Below are 8,230 nucleotides of genomic sequence, written 5' to 3' on the forward strand. Positions count from 1 at the left end.
GGCTCTCTATGTATATGGTCCATACACTACACTGTATCCAGGCTCTCTCTGTATATGGGCCATACACTATACTGTATCCAGGCTCTCTTATGTATATGGTCCATACACTATACTGTATCCAGGCTCTCCATGTATATGGGCCATACACTACACTGTATCCAGGCTCTCTATGTATATGGTCCATACACTACACTGTATCCAGGCTCTCTATGTATATGGGCCATACACTACACTGTATCCAGGCTCTCTATGTATATGGTCCATACACTACACTGTATCCAGGCTCTCTATGTATATGGTCCATACACTATACTGTATCCAGGCTCTCTTATGTATATGGTCCATACACTACACTGTATCCAGGCTCTCTATGTATATGGGCCATACACTACACTGTATCCAGGCTCTCTATGTATATGGGCCATACACTACACTGTATCCAGGCTCTCTATGTATATGGGCCATACACTACACTGTATCCAGGCTCTCTATGTATATGGGCCATACACTATACTGTATCCAGGCTCTCTCTGTATATGGGCCATACACTACACTGTATCCAGGCTCTCTATGTATATGGTCCGTACACTACACTGTATCCAGGCTCTCTATGTATATGGTCCGTACACTACACTGTATCCAGGCTCTCTATGTATATGGTCCGTACACTACACTGTATCCAGGCTCTCTATGTATATGGTCCATACACTACACTGTATCCAGGCTCTCTATGTATATGGGCCATACACTACACTGTATCCAGGCTCTCTATGTATATGGTCCATACACTACACTGTATCCAGGCCCTCTATGTATATATACACTTTCTGACATGCCCTGTATACATCACTGTATTTCACCACCCTCCCCTGTATACTACCGTCTGTCCAGCCTCCTATATACACCTTGTACACTATATCACCGTCCATACAATGTACAGAACTATAGACAACTCCATCAGAAAACAACCAAAGCTAAACAGAAGTGCAATGGCCAATATTTCATCTAACAAGGTGACAAGAGGAAGACACCACCCCCGACAGAGAAGACCTCCGCCCGGCATGGAGGGAGCCTGCAGAGCAATGGAGACAGGAGAGGGGAGACAGTCAGTAAGAAGACCCCCAAACCAGTAGGGAGTGTGGAGACAGTCAGTAAGGAGCAATATAGAAGATGGGTAGAGTCAGTAAGGAGCAGGGTGGATACAGTCAGTAAGGCGGTGTATAGAAAGTGTATACACTCAGTAGAGGCCGGTATAGAAGATGGGTTGAGTCAATGAGAAGTATAGAGGTGGGATACAGTCAGTAAGGAGCAGTATGCAGGGAGGATACAGTCAGTATGGAGCAGGGGGTATACAGTCAGTAGAGGCCAGTATAGAGGATGGATACAGTCAGTAAGGAGCAGAATGCAGGGAGGACGCCGTCAGTAAGGAGCAGGGTGGGTACAGTCAGTAAGGAGCAGGGTGGGTACAGTCAGTAGAGGCCGGTATAGAAGATGGGTTGAGTCAATGAGGAGCAGTATAGAGGTGGGATACAGTCAGTAAGGAGCAGTATGCAGGGAGGATACAGTCAGTATGGAGCAGGGAGTATACAGTCAGTAGAGGCCAGTATAGAGGATGGATACAGTCAGTAAGGAGCAGTATGCAGGGAGGACGCCGTCAGTAAGGAGCAGTATGCAGGGAGGACGCAGTCAGTAAGGAGCAGGGTGGGTACAGTCAGTAGAGGCCGGTATAGAAGATGGGTTGAGTCAATGAGGAGCAGTATAGAGGTGGGATACAGTCAGTAAGGAGCAGTATGCAGGGAGGACGCCGTCAGTAAGGAGCAGGGTGGATATAGTCAGTCAGTCAGTGAAGCTCCGGGCGCAGCAGGGTGGACACACACGCACGTCACACAGCGGGGACTCACCGGCGCCCTCTTCTCTCCTGCTCAGGGACAGGCGGACAGTTCCGGCAGTCTCGGCGGTAAATCTCGGCTCCTCACACACCCCACACTCGGCCGCCACCGTTAGAGCCTCAGAAACCTCCAGAGACCGGCCGCTCCCCCTCACTGAGGCCGCTGACAGACCGCACGGGCAGCCAATCACAAGTGCCGATGAAACGCTGGCCCGTCCTCTCAGCCAATGACTTTGCACAATGCGACCGATGGGCGGGGCGAGGAGCGGCACAGCGTCCAAGTACCAGCCAATAGGAAGATCGGAAATACTCCCTTATGCCGCAGCTGGCCCAGAGGCGGGACTTAGAGAGGCAGGCAGGCGGATCCAGCCAATCAGCGGGCGCTATGAAGGCGCCCGGAGACAGGAGAAGCGGCGGGGAATGTGCGACACCTATAAATGGCGCGTCACAAAGTGCGGAGATGCTCAGGGATTCACGACGTTACTCGTATGGCGGCTTTACTCAGCCCCGCCCCGGCTGACGCTTCTAACACATAGCAGTAATTTGCGGCGATAAAACGAGTCTAGTCCGGTCAGCCAATCAGGATCAAGGAGGGGTCTTGATTGACAGGCCGATGCGTCATGTGCAGCCAATAGCAAGGCGCGGGGAGGGCGTGGCTGCCGAGTAGGGATTTCCCGCTGGATTTCTGCGCGACTGCGGGCAGTGTCTGTCAGTGAGCCGGCCGTGGTGGGGAGAGAGCGGCTGGTGCTGGGGGAGCCGACACCTCTCACTAACTGCATCTGCCCCAACCGGCTGATAGAGAATAGTCACATGTTACATCTGATCCAGAGAAAGCTGGGTGACAGCCCCTAGAAGCTGGAGCCCAGAGGTGTGATGTCACCTGACAGGATCCAGGGAAAGCTGGGTGACAGCCCCTAGAAGCTGGAGCCCAGGGGTGTGATGTCACCTGACAGGATCCAGGGAAAGCTGGGTGACAGCCTCTAGAAGCTGGAGCCCAGAGGTGTGATGTCACCTGACAGGATCCGGAGAAAGCTGGGTGACAGCCCCTAGAAGCTGGAGCCCAGGGGTGTGATGTCACCTGACAGGATCCAGAGAAAGCTGGGTGACAGCCTCTAGAAGCTGGAGCCCAGAGGTGTGATGTCACCTGACAGGATCCAGGGAAAGCTGGGTGACAGCCCCTAGAAGCTGGAGCCCAGAGGTGTGATGTCACCTGACAGGATCCAGGGAAAGCTGGGTGACAGCCTCTAGAAGCTGGAGCCCAGAGGTGTGATGTCACCTGACAGGATCCGGAGAAAGCTGGGTGACAGCCCCTAGAAGCTGGAGCCCAGGGGTGTGATGTCACCTGACAGGATCCAGAGAAAGCTGGGTGACAGCCTCTAGAAGCTGGAGCCCAGAGGTGTGATGTCACCTGACAGGATCCAGGGAAAGCTGGGTGACAGCCCCTAGAAGCTGGAGCCCAGAGGTGTGATGTCACCTGACAGCAGCCAGAGAAAGCTGGGTGACAGCCCCTAGAAGCTGGAGCCCAGAGGTGCGATGTCACCTGACAGGATCCAGAGAAAGCTGGGTGACAGCCCCTAGAAGCTGGAGCCCAGGGGTGTGATGTCACCTGACAGGATCCAGAGAAAGCTGGGTGACAGCCCCTAGAAGCTGAGCCCAGAGGTGTGATGTCACCTGACAGGATCCGGAGAAAGCTGGGTGACAGCCCCTAGAAGCTGGAGCCCAGAGGTGTGATGTCACCTGACAGGATCCGGAGAAATCTGGGTGACAGCCCCTAGAAGCTGGAGCCCAGGGGTGTGATGTCACCTGACAGGATCCAGAGAAAGCTGGGTGACAGCCCCTACAAGCTGGAGCCCAGAGGTGTGATGTCACCTGACAGGATCCAGAGAAAGCTGGGTGACAGCCCCCTAGAAGCTGGAGCCCAGGGGTGTGATGTCACCTGACAGGATCGAGAGAAAGCTGGGTGACAGCCCCTAGAAGCTGGAGCCCAGAGGTGTGATGTCACCTGACAGGATCCAGAGAAAGCTGGGTGACAGCCCCTAGAAGCTGGAGCCCAGAGGTGTGATGTCACCTGACAGGATCCGGAGAAATCTGGGTGACAGCCCCTAGAAGCTGGAGCCCAGGGGTGTGATGTCACCTGACAGGATCCAGAGAAAGCTGGGTGACAGCCCCTAGAAGCTGGAGCCCAGAGGTGTGATGTCACCTGACAGGATCCAGAGAAAGCTGGGTGACAGCCCCTAGAAGCTGGAGCCCAGAGGTGTGATGTCACGTGACAGGATCCAGAGAAAGCTGGGTGACAGCCCCTAGAAGCTGGAGCCCAGAGGTGTTATGTCACCTGACAGGATCCAGAGAAAGCTGGGTGACAGCCCCCTAGAAGCTGGAGCCCAGGGGTGTGATGTCACCTGACAGGATCGAGAGAAAGCTGGGTGACAGCCCCTAGAAGCTGGAGCCCAGAGGTGTGATGTCACCTGACAGGATCCAGAGAAAGCTGGGTGACAGCCCCTAGAAGCTGGAGCCCAGAGGTGTGATGTCACCTGACAGGATCCAGAGAAAGCTGGGTGACAGCCCCTAGAAGCTGGAGCCCAGAGGTGTGATGTCACCTGACAGGATCCAGAGAAAGCTGGGTGACAGCCCCTAGAAGCTGGAGCCCAGAGGTGTGATGTCACCTGACAGGATCCAGGGAAAGCTGGGTGACAGCCCCTAGAAGCTGGAGCCCAGAGGTGTGATGTCACCTGACAGGATCCAGAGAAAGCTGGGTGACAGCCCCTAGAAGCTGGAGCCCAGGGGTGTGATGTCACCTGACAGGATCCAGAGAAAGCTGGGTGACAGCCCCTAGAAGCTGGAGCCCAGAGGTGTGATGTCACCTGACAGGATCCAGAGAAAGCTGGGTGACAGCCCCTAGAAGCTGGAGCCCAGAGGTGTGATGTCACCTGACAGGATCCAGAGAAAGCTGGGTGACAGCCCCTAGAAGCTGGAGCCCAGGGGTGTGATGTCACCTGACAGGATCGAGAGAAAGCTGGGTGACAGCCCCTAGAAGCTGGAGCCCAGGGGTGTGATGTCACCTGACAGGATCGAGAGAAAGCTGGGTGACAGCCCCTAGAAGCTGGAGCCCAGGGGTGTGATGTCACCTGACAGGATCCGGAGAAAGCTGGGTGACAGCCCCTAGAAGCTGGAGCCCAGGGGTGTGATGTCACCTGACAGGATCCAGAGAAAGCTGGGTGACAGCCCCTAGAAGCTGGAGCCCAGGGGTGTGATGTCACCTGACAGGATCCGGAGAAAGCTGGGTGACAGCCCCTAGAAGCTGGAGCCCAGGGGTGTGATGTCACCTGACAGGATCCAGAGAAAGCTGGGTGACAGCCCCTAGAAGCTGGAGCCCAGAGGTGTGATGTCACCTGACAGGATCCAGAGAAAGCTGGGTGACAGCCCCTAGAAGCTGGAGCCCAGAGGTGTGATGTCACCTGACAGGATCCATAGAAAGCTGGGTGACAGCCCCTAGAAGCTGGAGCCCAGGGGTGTGATGTCACCTGACAGGATCCAGAGAAAGCTGGGTGACAGCCCCTAGAAGCTGGAGCCCAGAGGTGTGATGTCACCTGACAGGATCCAGAGAAAGCTGGGTGACAGCCCCTAGAAGCTGAGCGCAGAGGTGTGATGTCACCTGACAGGATCCAGAGAAAGCTGGGTGACAGCCCCTAGAAGCTGAGCCCAGAGGTGTGATGTCACCTGGCAGGATCCAGAGAAAGCTGGGTGACAGCCCCTAGAAGCTGGAGCCCAGGGGTGTGATGTCACCTGACAGGATCCAGAGAAAGCTGGGTGACAGCCCCTAGAAGCTGGAGCCCAGAGGTGTGATGTCACCTGACAGGATCCAGAGAAAGCTGGGTGACAGCCCCTAGAAGCTGGAGCCCGGAGGTGTGATGTCACCTGACAGGATCCAGAGAAAGCTGGGTGACAGCCCCTAGAAGCTGGAGCCCAGGGGTGTGATGTCACCTGACAGGATCCAGAGAAAGCTGGGTGACAGCCCCTAGAAGCTGGAGCCCAGAGGTGTGATGTCACCTGACAGGATCCAGAGAAAGCTGGGTGACAGCCCCTAGAAGCTGGAGCCCAGAGGTGTGATGTCACGTGACAGGATCCAGAGAAAGCTGGGTGACAGCCCCTAGAAGCTGGAGCCCAGAGGTGTTATGTCACCTGACAGGATCCAGAGAAAGCTGGGTGACAGCCCCCTAGAAGCTGGAGCCCAGGGGTGTGATGTCACCTGACAGGATCCAGAGAAAGCTGGGTGACAGTCCCTACAAGCTGGAGCCCAGAGGTGTGATGTCACCTGACAGGATCCAGGGAAAGCTGGGTGACAGCCCCTAGAAGCTGGAGCCCGGAGGTGTGATGTCACCGGACAGGATCCAGAGAAAGCTGGGTGACAGCCCCTAGAAGCTGGAGCCCAGAGGTGTGATGTCACCTGACAGGATCCTGGGAAAGCTGGGTGACAGCCCCTAGAAGCTGGAGCCCAGGGGTGTTATGTCACCTGACAGGATCCTGGGAAAGCTGGGTGACAGCCCCTAGAAGCTGGAGCCCAGAGGTGTGATGTCACCTGACAGGATCCAGAGAAAGCTGGGTGACAGCCTCTAGAAGCTGGAGCCCAGGGGTGTGATGTCACCTGACAGGATCCAGAGAAAGCTGGGTGACAGCCCCTAGAAGCTGGAGCCCAGAGGTGTGATGTCACCTGACAGGATCCAGAGAAAGCTGGGTGACAGTCCCTACAAGCTGGAGCCCAGAGGTGTGATGTCACCTGACAGGATCCAGGGAAAGCTGGGTGACAGCCCCTAGAAGCTGGAGCCCAGAGGTGTGATGTCACCTGACAGGATCCAGGGAAAGCTGGGTGACAGCCCCTAGAAGCTGGAGCCCGGAGGTGTGATGTCACCTGACAGGATCCAGGGAAAGCTGGGTGACAGCCCCTAGAAGCTGGAGCCCGGAGGTGTGATGTCACCTGACAGGATCCAGGGAAAGCTGGGTGACAGCCCCTAGAAGCTGGAGCCCGGAGGTGTGATGTCACCTGACAGGATCCAGAGAAAGCTGGGTGACAGCCCCTAGAAGCTGGAGCCCGGAGGTGTGATGTCACCTGACAGGATCCAGAGAAAGCTGGGTGACAGCCCCTAGAAGCTGGAGCCCGGAGGTGTGATGTCACCTGACAGGATCCAGAGAAAGCTGGGTGACAGCCCCCTAGAAGCTGGAGCCCAGGGGTGTGATGTCACCTGACAGGATCCAGAGAAAGCTGGGTGACAGCCCCTAGAAGCTGGAGCCCAGGGGTGTGATGTCACCTGACAGGATCCAGAGAAAGCTGGGTGACAGCCCCTAGAAGCTGGAGCCCAGGGGTGTGATGTCACCTGACAGGATCCAGAGAAAGCTGGGTGACAGCCCCTAGAAGCTGGAGCCCAGAGGTGTTATGTCACCTGACAGGATCCAGAGAAAGCTGGGTGACAGCCCCTAGAAGCTGGAGCCCAGAGGTGTGATGTCACCTGACAGGATCCAGAGAAAGCTGGGTGACAGCCCCTAGAAGCTGGAGCCCAGGGGTGTGATGTCACCTGACAGGATCCAGAGAAAGCTGGGTGACAGCCCCTAGAAGCTGAGCCCAGAGGTGTGATGTCACCTGACAGGATCCAGAGAAAGCTGGGTGACAGCCCCTAGAAGCTGGAGCCCAGGGGTGTGATGTCACCTGACAGGATCCAGAGAAAGCTGGGTGACAGCCCCTAGAAGCTGGAGCCCAGGGGTGTGATGTCACCTGACAGGATGCAGAGAAAGCTGGGTGACAGCCCCTAGAAGCTGAGCCCAGAGGTGTGATGTCACCTGACAGGATCCAGAGAAAGCTGGGTGACAGCCCCTAGAAGCTGGAGCCCAGGGGTGTGATGTCACCTGACAGGATCCAGAGAAAGCTGGGTGACAGCCCCTAGAAGCTGGAGCCCAGGGGTGTGATGTCACCTGACAGGATCCAGAGAAAGCTGGGTGACAGCCCCTAGAAGCTGAGCCCAGAGGTGTGATGTCACCTGACAGGATCCAGAGAAAGCTGGGTGACAGCCCCTAGAAGCTGGAGCCCAGAGGTGTGATGTCACCTGACAGGATCCAGAGAAAGCTGGGTGACAGCCCCTAGAAGCTGGAGCCCAGAGGTGTGATGTCACCTGACAGGATCCAGAGAAAGCTGGGTGACAGCCCCTAGAAGCTGGAGCCCAGAGGTGTGATGTCACCTGACAGGATCGAGAGAAAGCTGGGTGACAGCCCCTAGAAGCTGGAGCCCAGAGGTGTGATGTCACCTGACAGGATCCAGAGAAAGCTGGGTGACAGCCCCTAGAAGCTGGAGCCCAG

General features: G+C 56.2%; 1 protein-coding gene across 2 annotated transcripts in view; it reads right to left on the reverse strand.

Annotated features, from left to right (window-relative positions):
- LOC142201037 (uncharacterized) overlaps positions 1-2,060 on the reverse strand; it is an 84,498-nt gene extending 82,438 nt beyond the window's left edge. For both annotated transcript variants that reach the window (XM_075271850.1, XM_075271849.1), the window contains exon 1: positions 1,902-2,060. The gene's annotated coding sequence lies outside the window, so the exon portion shown is untranslated. The remainder of the gene's footprint in view (positions 1-1,901) is intronic.
- Between the last annotated feature and the right edge of the window lie 6,170 nt (positions 2,061-8,230).

This window comes from Leptodactylus fuscus, chromosome 4, assembly GCF_031893055.1.
Source record: "Leptodactylus fuscus isolate aLepFus1 chromosome 4, aLepFus1.hap2, whole genome shotgun sequence".
NCBI lineage: Eukaryota > Metazoa > Chordata > Amphibia > Anura > Leptodactylidae > Leptodactylus > Leptodactylus fuscus.